Here is a 13,299-nt window from a genome sequence, read left to right on the forward strand (position 1 = left end):
TTTGGACCTGAATGGGGTGAAAATATGGGGTTGCACTAAAAATTGAAATCAACTAGTCATCCAACGCTGTCAAAACAATGTTTTTCGATTGATTTCCAATGCCTATCGCTACGTAACCAACGCAGAACTGCACGATGACCTGGAAATCAAATGGATTTGCGAAGTTATCCAAGATTTCGCCTTGAAACACGAAAGAAGATTAATAAATCATACTAACGTGGAAGCAATACAACTGCTAGGCAGCGCGCAGGATGTCAGGAGATTGAGGCGAACCAAACCATAGGAACTCATATAAAATGTATATTTTTAGTGTAAACTATAGCTATAAGTTCACTTCTTATCATCAGTCGCAGTATCCATAGAAAAATCTGTTTTTATTCCTTGACAAGCAATGTGCTTTGTTGAAATAGTTTGAAATGACATTTTAAATTTCTTCCATCGGCTGTAAATGTCTCGAAATAGTCGACTCGTCAACTACTAAGCTATCTCAAATTCCTTTGAGAATTTAATCAGTATTTGTACTAAATAATTCTGATATTTAATTATCTTTTAACTACTCTTTTTGTCCTTCAGACTCATAATAGCTCTAACTAACTAACTCAAGTCACAAAGTTCAATAAATAGTTAATTAAAATAAAAATTATTTAAACATGTAGAAACGATTTGTGCTAGATAAACAGAAGAGAGATTTTATTAAGGAGACAATATTGATTAGGTCTCCTGGATGCTATGGTGGGGGGATCATATGTTTGAGGATTGTTAAAATAATTTTAATTGTAAGTTGACAGTTATTCTCAAAAATAAAGTAAATTTTAAAACTATAAATCCACATTCTTTCCAAATGAAACGTGAAATTATTAAACAATCTAGTAATATCTTTTATTGTTAATCACAAATATTCGACTTTTATTAAATTTAACCTATACAAACCAGTCTTTGATAGAATATTATTAGTACAAAATGGACTGCAATGTAAAGCAAATGTAAGCAAACATACGTACACCAAAACACATTGACACATTCAACGAGTGTTTTAGATTGGGTCGTTTTATTAGACATAGAGGATATAAAGATTGGATAAAAAATTAAATAAATATTCAGATACAATACGCTAAGGTTAACAACATGAAAACATATATATTTAATTACAATATGTAGTACTGTATAACTCTTGGCAACCTCTAAAACATTTATAATTTATTAGATAAAAATAATAAATAATTAGGCAAGCAAATTAATCTTGGCTTTCAGAATAAATCATCATTAAACATAACTTTACTAGGAACAATCAATCAACAATAATATATTGTATAAGAAAATGAGAAGTTTTCGTAATCAAAATTAAGTGATCCATTGTAATCCGTTATTTATTAGGGATTAAAATGTTTTAACGCAAATTTTAATACATTATTACAATTTTATTAATTATTAAGTTTTTTTAAATTAATTTACAATATTAATATGTTAATATCCTAAGAAATTACTCTTTGTTAATTAAATCAAAGATACAATTTAGAGACCCTACGTTATTTAGTATTTGTTTGGCAGATATTAATAGTAAAAAAACACTTATTGTGACGTATTTTCTTCTGTACAGTCTTAACAATCTATTTAGTATCAAAACCAAACTTCTTTCTAATCTGTCTGCTTTTTCATTTACGCAAAGAAAAAGTATAAAAAAGAGCATGAAAAAGTTTGTACTCACTATTGGTTCCATGATTGAGTACTGAGTTAGCTGGTTACTAAGAGATTAGAATCAGCAATCTAATATTTGGTTGATGTCACTTTGAATATTATAGGAAATCACTAATTTTGAGTCAAGTCTTGCTTTAAACAACTACAAAAATTCAAAGATAACTTAAAATAGCTGCTTCCACTATTTTAACACTCGACGAAGATTTGAATAAAACTCAGGACCCATTGTGTTCGTCGGAAATCGTTCCTTATAATTCCTTTTAAACCGAAATTGAATCGTTTCAAAAATTGTATGATTTTTGGTATACTTATAAAATTATTTCTATAATTTTTTATTATACTTAATATTAGTTATTATCAAAACGACAAATGTGCTTTGTTTACGATTTAAAAGGAAAAAACTTTCATTATATTAAGCAGTAACTATTAGATGTATATATGTATTTTAATTAACGAAGTCTATTGATGAATGTAAAACATATTTGATTTAATAGCTTTGACTTTACTATACATACAATAGTTTAATAACATATTCATAATAGTTTCTCTTGTTTTATTGAGATAGTTAGTGTATACAGACGCTGATCATTTAAAACACGAAGTTTTATTAGCGATTTCTGTTATTTCTATTGCGGACACCAAAGAAGCTCTTGGTTTTGGTTTCAAAGATATAAAAGTAGATACTTTGATTTCAATATATCGTCTGGAGGAACCAAAAAGTTCAAGAAGACAATGAATTTCGAGAACTATTGGACGAAAATCCAGCTCAGGCTTTCAAAAATTTTCGGACGTGATAGCAGTTAATTAATTTCCAGACATTCATATACTATGAAAAAGAATAAATAAAAAGAATAATTATTACCACAGGCATTGACTGAAAATTCCATTTGAAGCTATCACAACATAGCGGTTTTATTGCTTGTTAGGCAGCAAAAGAGTTTTCTGTAACCTAGTGTGATACTAAGATTTTTACTAACATAACCCCAAGCCCAAAACTCATAGGTTAATCCAGGACAGTCATGTAGGTGGGTGTAGGTAGCGTAGTGTGGTGGTCTAGTTGTCTAATATATTATGAGGTGTTAAAATCGAATTATACATTAGTGCAAAAAGACCAGCAGTTAGTTGCTATTAACAGGCCCAAAATAATCATCTTGAAAATGCTTGTTTATACATAGCATGATAAGTTATGGTTAAAAGCACCTGCACTATTGCAATTCGAATGGGAAGTCCTGACGTACCTAGTCTAGTTATCCAACATAGCTGCTTTTGATAATATATTATATTACATGTATCAGATGTTCAGTTGCAGCATGGCTTTGTTTCAAAATGCTGAAAAAAAAACGCCATAAATGGATCGATAAGGGAGCCGTTGTCAAACCAAACCTCGTTCTTTCGATGTGGTATCACCATGTTATCATAAATATAGGAAAAACTTGCAGAAAATGTTGGAAAATATTTTTATTAAATATATATAGTACCAAGTTTTCTCAATAAATGCCTTTTTATGGTCAAAAAATTATCAAAATACACCCAAGCACATAATATATTACACTTATATAATACATATAATTTAATGAAGTAAACAAACTAGTTGTTTCTGTAATAATACATCTTAATTTTAATATACGATCTTTAATGACAAATTCACAATCTTATACTTACTTAATAACTGTCAACAAATTCCAGACAACTGGGGCATTTTACTACTTCGCTAAAGGTACCCCGAAGCCAAGCCGGATCACCTGAAACAGACAAAAAGTCGAAAAAATTAGATTTTTTTCGTAAACCCGCGTCCCCAACCGTCTCCCACCTGCCACATTAGCCTCCCCTGACACATCTCCGGTTATCTCATTAGTCATCTCCCTTCCGCGTTGTGTTATTTTTTTATTCAACGCAACAACAAGTGGCGAATTGGTCGGTCGTATTTAAAAATAAAACAGTCGAGAGCACAAACTGTCAGCCCCGGCTCGGACCGTATCACGGAAATAGCTCATAACTTTTGAATAAAACACAAATGGAATCGATATGACGCCGACAAGGTCTTCTTTTTCAAGAATGCAAATTGACTCCGAATTGATTTAACGCCGTGTCGGCGCAGGGGAGGAGCGCCATTTGCCAGGTTAATTTTGTCCGGCAAGGTTAAGATCTGAATTTCCCGTTGTCACGGGGTAAACTTTGAGGTAACGGTTTACGTTTCTATGACAGCCCACAGTACAAATCGGCCCTTACAAAGCTCACGCCCTAATTTAGTTTCTCATCCATTACCTATTTTCTAATTTTAATCTTTGCATATTTATTTCTTCTTTCCACATAAGCAATACTTTAGCAAACTCTTTAACCGTTGGACTGATTTTGATGAATTTTTGTGTGCGTATTAACTTCCAACATGGAAGGTTCCAGGAATTTTTTAAAAATATTTTTGATTTCAATAATTTTTTTTTACCAAGTGTACCGTAAAGTCATTATCGGTTTTTCTAAAAGCTATACACACAGAGAAACCGAGATTTAATTTTGAAAATTAAATTATTTGGGAAATGTTTCCACGACCAATCTAGACGTTCAACATCTAGATGTCGCTACTTTTAACTTATTACTTGCTTTAATCGCCATGCCAAGAGCCGCGACGGTATCTGATTGGCTCATTTCATTTCTATATTACGTTTGTTGTTTTTTTAACGCCATTTTAAGTATGGCCGACATAAAGAAGAGTGCTCGATATAAAAAGTGTACCCGGATGTACAGATTGTAAAGAAATGTAGTATAGTTTTCGTTCGAAGAAGTATTTGGCTATCATTAAAAATGGTTGATAATGTTAAAAATCCCAAACCGATTGCATTAAGTACTAGAGAAACTTATGATCGTTACAGCATGTTTTTTTGTTGTAAGTTGGGGTAAGTTTATATATATATATATATATATATATATATATATATATATATATACATAACAAATAGTAACAACAAATTTGTTAAATCGTTATCAAATTAATAACTACCTTGAGGCTTTCATATTATTAAAAAAAGTGTAATTATCCAAAAAAGTATATGGACAAATATATTGGCTTCGGGCTTAATTATGGACTTAATCAAGATAGTTTGGAATTACTTTTGGATCTATTAGAGCTCATCCTTCGGCTAGTATGTTTCTATCATCTTCATATCATTATTCATCTTATTCGCCTTTAGGAAATGTATGTTGTTGAAATAATGTTGTATTGAAAGAGGATGAACAAGAAGGCTCTTTAGATAATTTATATTCTCTACTAACAGGGTATGACTCTTAACTTCAATTCCAGATTTTCCTATATGAATAAATGGGTCAAGGCAATATCTTATGCCCCAGAAAATTGTTTTATAATATTGTCAGTGGGTATTTGATCTATCTCTTATATTTTATCCCGCGATATTGTCTCGTCGATAATATAACATATTTTTCTCAAATATCTTTAAAAAATTTAAATTCAAAACCTTTTAATTGTACAGTACATAATGTTTTTCCAGATAGAATATTACAAATGATAAGGTGCGCTATATACTTTTGAGTAAAGTTCTTTGTTTATGATTTTATATATATAATATTTATATTTTATAGATATATTTATTTTTCCTGATTATATTTATTTGATTCATTGAATTCTATTTAATAAACTTATTTCAAAAATTTAAATTTTATTGGTCAATTAAACGTGACGTCAGGGTTATCACGTGTCTCACCTGCATCTCATAAAACAAAACCGGTCAAGGAAGATTTGAAAGCACTTGGATGGGACATATTATTTCACCCGCCGTACTCTCCAGACCTTGCTCCATTCGACTAACAACTTTTCGCATTGCAGAGCTACACGCCAATTTCGAAGATTGCTTAGTCAGAACATTGCTCGATGAATAATTTACATAATAACAGTTTATAAACAGTTTTTTTTTGGTATGGCAATCGTAAATTGCTTGAAACATGGGCAAGATATATAGCATCAAATGGCCAATATTTTGAACAAATAAATTATTTAATTTTCTTGAAAATTATGTAGTTTTTTCGGAAAAAAATCGGTAAAGACTTTCCGATACATGTATCTGGTATCTGTCAGAGTGGGCATGCCGAAATATATCGATATACTGATATTTCTTATACGATATATTTTTTTTTCAATAATATATCGATAGTTGTCAAATAGAATATCATACCCTAAGTTTCATGGTAAAATATTGATATTAAAAACCTAAGGTTTGTCTTGTATTTTGATATTTTTCCCTCCGGCTATAAACATTTTTTTTTGGTGAAAAATAGGGTTGGAATGAAAAAAGTTCGATAGGAATATGCAGGGTTTTTGAGTATCGATTTTTTTGGTCAATGCGCTGGTGATATAAAGTGGACGGGGACAGATATATGCATATAAAATAATAAATAATACAAAAATAATAAGACAGACAGGGGGGATTAAAAGTGTAAATACTATATATACAATTTAAAAATGGACACAGATTTAGATCAACAGACACAACCATGAGAAAGTAGGGAGTAGGAATGGAGATTTGGTCAACGACACCTATCTCAGAATAGGCCAGACTCTATAAAGATAAACTATTTCTCGTAGAAATCCCAAAGGATCTGTCTGTACTTTCTCCTGTTAAGTAATTCCTAAAGTTAAACAGCCTATATATAGCTCTAAGCTGAGTGATTCGTGGACAGTCGTCCAGTATATGGTAGACTGAAGTAAACGATAGCGACCATTGCGACGAAGAAACGTGAAAAGAGGAGAAGAAATCCGTTTTAACTCTAAAGAGCTTGTTATTGTTGGTCTCCAAGTTTAGTTTGTCATTATTTTCTTGATAAAAGGGCCATTTCCTTTTAATGTGCAGCAGCAGAGTGGAGTTCGATACCGTACTCCTATAGACAAGAGATAAGATCTTCTCCCCATAAATATTAAGTTGTGTTTCCACATGGAATTGTTTAAGTGAATAAAATGTCTCCAGCAACTATGTAATGCAAAACTCCTTTATTTCCGTTGGAACAGTTACTGACATGACGGCAAAAATGTGGCTTTAATTTATATGTTTTTGAATGGCCGTCTTTTCGAATCATTCTCAAAGCTTTAAACCGGTGGTAAATAGCTTATTATAGATTATCATTATTCATGCTTCAGCTGCAGTTCTTTTGCAATTCGCTATGGTACATTAAATTAAATACATCGAATTTACAGATGTAGTGATGAGAGCATCATCTTTTATTCGCGCTTATGTTTGAAAACATAACTGAATATTCTATAACACAAAGTAGTGTCCATAAAAAGTTGTAATATTTTCTATATTTCAAACATATTGTCAATAGCATTCACAAATAGAATCTTCTTCTGGTCTATAAATGATCAAGCTATTCTTTAATTAATTCAAATACGAATCTGATAGAAAGAAGACCATACTTTTTCTTCTTATATATTACAATAATACAATTATGACTTATGCCAAGACTTAGCATATTATTTATTTTTAGTTTTGAATTTAAGAAACATAGAAATGTTATATATTATAAGCCCACATTATGGCCCATAGACACATGAATTATAAATTACATCACAAATACGTTACATGATCAATATACTTTGCTATTTTAGGTCCAAATGTTCTATTTTAGGACAACTTCAGAAATTATTAAAAAGGTCCAATATATTTGACTATTTTTAGCAGTAACACTCGATATTTGCTTGCACGCAATTTGATATCAAACCAACTTCTACAAACCAATTATATTTGTAATAAACTTTGTACGAAGAAGTTACGAAGAGTGAATATGATAAAGAAAATTTATTATTAGTTTCAGTTTTTGTTATTTGTTTTAATTTTCTCAATAAATGAATGTCTCAATATCTCAAATAATTAAATCATATTCTACAGAGGATTCCATTGTAACCTTGACCTTAAAAGTGACTTCTCTAGAGACAAATCAAGATCTGGATTTGATTATTTTTTTATGAATTCATGAATTTGCGAAGAGTATGAATGTGGAATATGCATAATAACATATGGACGATTTAGGGTGGAGATAACATAATATAGTTAAACAAAAGTTACAACACATATATTTATCTTATGGATTATATCCAGGTTTGATATCTTTACCAATAGGATGCTTTCACAAGAGGCGTCAAATTAAGTTTTTTTGAAGATAAAGTTACTAGATTTAATTGTGATTTTTTAATTCGGTTGATGAAAATACATAATTATATTAACAAACCTGAAAATAACTGTATAGAAAACAAAATAAATTAACATATAACATGAATAATATTAATAATAAAATTAATTATATGACTGGTTATAATAATATATACGTGCTATTATATAAAAATAAAATAACCTTTTAACAATGTGCAATTTCCTTGCTAAAATGTCAATGGTGCTTTTTTTGTTATATAAAAACCAGTAACACCTATTGACGAAAATTAAATTAATTTCTGAACAATATCAGATATTTTCACCAAACGAAAGCACGAATAATATACTCCTTTTTTGTTCCTTTTTTTCAGTTGCATATCAAAGAGCTATCGTTAAAATATATGATGGATAGTAATGGAAATCAAAATTTCATTTTCCGCATTTGTAATATGTTTTTTTTCTCACTATAATTTCGTAAATTTTACGACGTACATTAATTAAAAAGAAGCTTTTCGTGATATCGAGATGGCCAGAAAGATAACACCCAACAAGAAAAAACAAACCTGAAAATAACTGTATAGAAAACAAAATAAATTAACATATAACATGAATAATATTAATAATAAAATTAATTATATGACTGGTTATAATAATATGTACGTGTTATTATATAAAAATAACCTCTTAACAATATGCATTTCCCTTGTTAAAATGTCAATGGTGCTTTTTTTGTTATATAAAAACCAGTAACACCTATTCACGAAAATTAAATTAATTTCTGAACAATATCACATATTTTTACCAAACGAAAGCACGAATAATATACTCGTTTTTTGTTCCTTTTTTCAGTGGCATGTCAAAGAGCTATCGTTAAAATATATGATGGATAGTAATGGAAATCAAAATTTCGTTTTCCGCATTTGTAATATGTTTTTTTTTCTCACTATAATTTCGTAAATTTTACGACGTACATTAATTAAAAAGAAGCTTTTCGTGATATCGAGATGGCCAGAAAGATAACACCCAACAAGAAAAAACAAACCTGAAAATAACTGTATAGAAAACAAAATAAATTAACATATAACATGAATAATATTAATAATAAAATTAATTATATGACTGGTTATAATAATATGTACGTGTTATTATATAAAAATAACCTCTTAACAATATGCATTTCCCTTGTTAAAATGTCAATGGTGCTTTTTTTGTTATATAAAAACCAGTAACACCTATTCACGAAAATTAAATTAATTTCTGAACAATATCACATATTTTTACCAAACGAAAGCACGAATAATATACTCGTTTTTTGTTCCTTTTTTCAGTGGCATGTCAAAGAGCTATCGTTAAAATATATGATGGATAGTAATGGAAATCAAAATTTCGTTTTCCGCATTTGTAATATGTTTTTTTTCTCACTATAATTTCGTAAATTTTACGACGTACATTAATAAAAAAGAACATTTTCGTGATATCGAGATGGCCACAAAGATAACACCCAACAAGAAAAAAGTTAGATAATATCAATTAACCTTGGGATTCCGTCTGTAAGGTACGGTTATTTTATTTATTGCTAAATTATAGTTATTACTAGTTGTAGTCAAGTTCCTATGGCGTGACTAAATTAGATCAGATTGTTATAGATTTTAAAATGAAATATTCAGTTTTTAGAGTTATACATAATAAAACGAATACGTAATTCTTTACCTATATCATGTGATTTTCTCTTAAATATTTCAAAAATTTTATTTCAGAAAGGTTCTGATTAGATCTCTATTGTTTCAAAAGTTTTTGTAATTTTTAGAATAGAGTTTTGAATTATTGTTTAAGTTTAATTCTATATTCAAACTGGTGCCTCAGACCTACCACTAATATATTCTAATGTGTATGAGCTCAAAAACATTCTAATTCATCCAACCATAAACTGGAGTTCAGTTTTCTCGGGTTACACCCGTTTCACGCGCGATCTTTTATCCTCTTCAAGCTTCGAAACATGCTTTATGAATCTGGCGGCTACAGAACTCTTATGGTTTTTGGAGGTGTAGCCTAACTTCATGTTTCTCAGTAAATATTTTATTTCTTCTTTGAATATCGCTAGGTTCTAATGCTAATCTTCATTGTGTACATACCGAGGTACACTAACTGTGTTACGCAATATTTTGTTCTGAAAAATTTGAATTTTCCTCCATTAATTGAGACTCCTTACATTCCAAGTTTGCTATTATAATTTGATGTTATACTGACATTTTGGATTATTTTCGAAGAAGCTAATATAGCTATATTCATTTTCAGTTCGATCAATTTTTTAACATGTTCTTTCCATTTCAATGTGACATCCACTGTCATATCTAAATTTTTAGCGCTTCTCTCATATTACAAATTATTGCCATTTATGGTCAAAATCGGTGGGCTGTATAGTGTTTTATTGGCAAATTTAAAAGGAACAGATATGGGATCATTTAGTTTCATTCTTCATTGTTTGGGCCAATCTATTATTATAAGATCAGCTGCCTGGAGTTGCTTTTAGTTTCTTTAGTTGTTTGTTGGTTCTTCTAGTGCTGTATCATTCGCGAATATGACTGTTGTAATTCCCCCCAATTTAGGAATATTATTGGCATAAAGAAGTCAGAGAATTACAGGCTCCTCTGACCGACTCCTCCACATATATCCTTCAATTCATCCTTTTGTTTGCTTTTGAATAGTATATTAGGTATATAGGCTGTTGATATATTACTATATATTGCTTTGGATTTTGATTATTTTCTATATCAAGTGTTTGTATCAAACTTTGTCATATAATTGTGTTGTAAAATAATTGTGTGGCGTCTGAAAAGCTATAGGGCATATTCATACCTCATAGTGGGTTGATCTTGCTCCTAGAAATTTAAATCACTATTTTAACACATTAATTAAGTCCCAAGATAAACTAATACAAGCACAACTTTTCGGAAAGCTTCAATTTCATTCATCAAAATAAGTATCTCTTTTTAAAGAATTGTATACTTAGTCTAATGCTCTTCTAATTTTACTGTACTATTTTAGTCTATTAATATTTTAAGTTTTAGTCCCCAATACTGTTTTCACTTACTATTTTCAAAACGGGCCTCAACATCTTTCAACATCATTTCTTTATTTAACTTGAACCTAGCCTCTTTCCTCGGAACATTATTTTGTCTGCAAATAGCCAGTAGTTAGCGAGGACCAAATGTAGAGTATATGGTGTATGGAAAAAATGTAAACATAATATTATTTATATTTGACTACTGATAGTTACACAGTAGTAAAAAAGTTGTTTCCCTAATACCAATATAGTTTTTAGGACTGCTAGCTTGGGTTTAGGATGGTTGGTTATCAAACTAATGTTGTCTCAATTAATCTAATGTAACAGTAGTATTAACTGTATACATAATTATATCAAGTTATATTTTATCAATACTAAAATATAGTATATGGTGTATCGTCGATTGAATGATAGAGATTTACTAGAAGCTCTAGGCATCCTATTATGCAATGTTTGACAAAGTGTATATGTACCAGAAAGCTCTAAATAATTAGCCTCACAATTCGTAAAACACATAATGGAAGATCTTACAGAATCGGTCTTAACAGATTTATTCCTTAAATTAGTAGATCATTGGAACAAGCATACAAGTGCAGGCTGATTATACTGAATGATAAATTACGTTTGAAACCATACAAATATTTTTCTTAATGTACACAAAACTTATTGAACAACCTGATCAAATTACGGAACAACAGACATTACGATTACAGCTTGTTTCGACCAATAATAACTTCAATGTTAATTTACAGACTGTCCTATGTCACTTACATAGACAATAAAGTTAGTCTGACGAGACATCTAAAGCTTATTAGATTTACATTGTCAAAATGAAATAAATATACCAGCCCAGTGTTCCGCCTCAATAAAAATATACTTAGTTTCAAAAGTTTATTAAACATAAATTTTAAATTTGAATAAAGTAATGTAATAACAGGTCAATTGAAAAGTCCCCGGTCTGACACCTAGATGGCGCTACTAGAATTAAATCCATATGTTTTTTAGTTAGCCTTAACCCTCAAAAGATGAATGTTTAAATTTGATAGCTGTCGGATTATTAGTTTGTGAATTATAGCATTTTGAGTGAAGCAACTTTTGTTATTTAAAAAAAATGAGAAAAAGGAATTTCGAGTTTTGATAATATATTGGTTTTTGAAGGGAAAACTACAGTTGAAGTAAAAACTTGGCTTTATGCCGAGTTTCCCGACATTGCCTCAAAAAATTCAACCATCAAGGATTGCTATGCTAAGTTTAGACCTGGTGAAATGCAGTGGACGCCCAAAAGAGGTTATTACCGACGAAAACATTAAAAAAATCCACAAAATGATTTTGAAATTGAAATTGAATGAAATAACAGATACCATAAAAATATTATCTGAACGTGTACATCATGTCATTCACGAATATTTGGGTATGAGAAAGCTCTGTGCAAACTGGGGGAAGCGCGAGCTCACTTTTGATCAAAAACAACGACGAGTTGATGATTCGGAGCAGTGTTTGAAGATGATCAAGCGTTATAAACCTGAGTGTTTGCGTCGATATGGGACAATGGACTGCACACGATGAATCCGCTCCGAAGCGTGGGAAAACGCAACAGTCGGCTGGCACGGTTATGGCGTCTGTATTTTGGGATGCGCATGGAATAATTTTCATTGACTACCTTGAAAAAGGAAGGACCATCAACAGAGCCTATTTCATAGCGTTATTGGACTGCTTGAAGGACGTAATCGTCGAAAAACGGACGCATTTGAAGAAAAAGAAAGTGCTGCTTCACCAAGACAATGCACCGTGTCACAAGTCAGTGAAAACGATGGCAAAAATCCACGAATTGGGCTTCCAATTGCTTTCTCATTCAACGTGTTCTCCATATCTGCCCCCCAGCGAGTGAAGTGTGAAGTGAAGCGAATGAAGAGGTGATCGCCGAAACTGAGGCCTATTTTGAAGCAAAGGACAAATCGTACTACAAAATGGTATCGAAAAGTTGGAGGGTAGCTATAATCAGTGTATCACCCTTGAAGGGAATTATGTTGAACAAAAAAACTAATTTTGCCAAAGAAAATGTGTTTTACTATGGTACGCCGGGGACTTTTCAATTGACTTGTTATAGCGGATACCTATCCACTTCTAATATAATCATGATACATATAAAATATATACAATAATATTCATAAAAATATACTAATACAAAAAAAAACTAGTAGGCAAATTTAAAATAGATACAATATTTTCTTATTCATAATTCATAAATTCAATAATATGACTCAGTCTATGAATCCAACTAAATAAAGGAAGACTGTTAATGGGGTTATAAAACTACCTATTCTATGGTAAGATTGGACTGTACTCTATGACTGCTTGACTTTAAATCTTAACATAAAATCTCGTACATTT

At 30.6% G+C, this 13,299-nt stretch overlaps 1 protein-coding gene across 2 annotated transcripts in view; it reads right to left on the bottom strand.

Moving 5' to 3' along the window:
• Window positions 1-13,299, bottom strand: part of LOC143193454 (acetylcholinesterase) — a 104,303-nt gene that overhangs the window by 31,778 nt on the left and 59,226 nt on the right. For both annotated transcript variants that reach the window (XM_076399669.1, XM_076399671.1), the window contains exon 2: window positions 3,358-3,437. The gene's annotated coding sequence lies outside the window, so the exon portion shown is untranslated. The remainder of the gene's footprint in view (window positions 1-3,357; window positions 3,438-13,299) is intronic.

The sequence above is a fragment of the Rhynchophorus ferrugineus genome, unplaced genomic scaffold, assembly GCF_030347505.1.
Source record: "Rhynchophorus ferrugineus isolate W39M unplaced genomic scaffold, kcgeb_rfMv2 rfM3, whole genome shotgun sequence".
In the NCBI taxonomy this organism is placed as follows: domain Eukaryota; kingdom Metazoa; phylum Arthropoda; class Insecta; order Coleoptera; family Curculionidae; genus Rhynchophorus; species Rhynchophorus ferrugineus.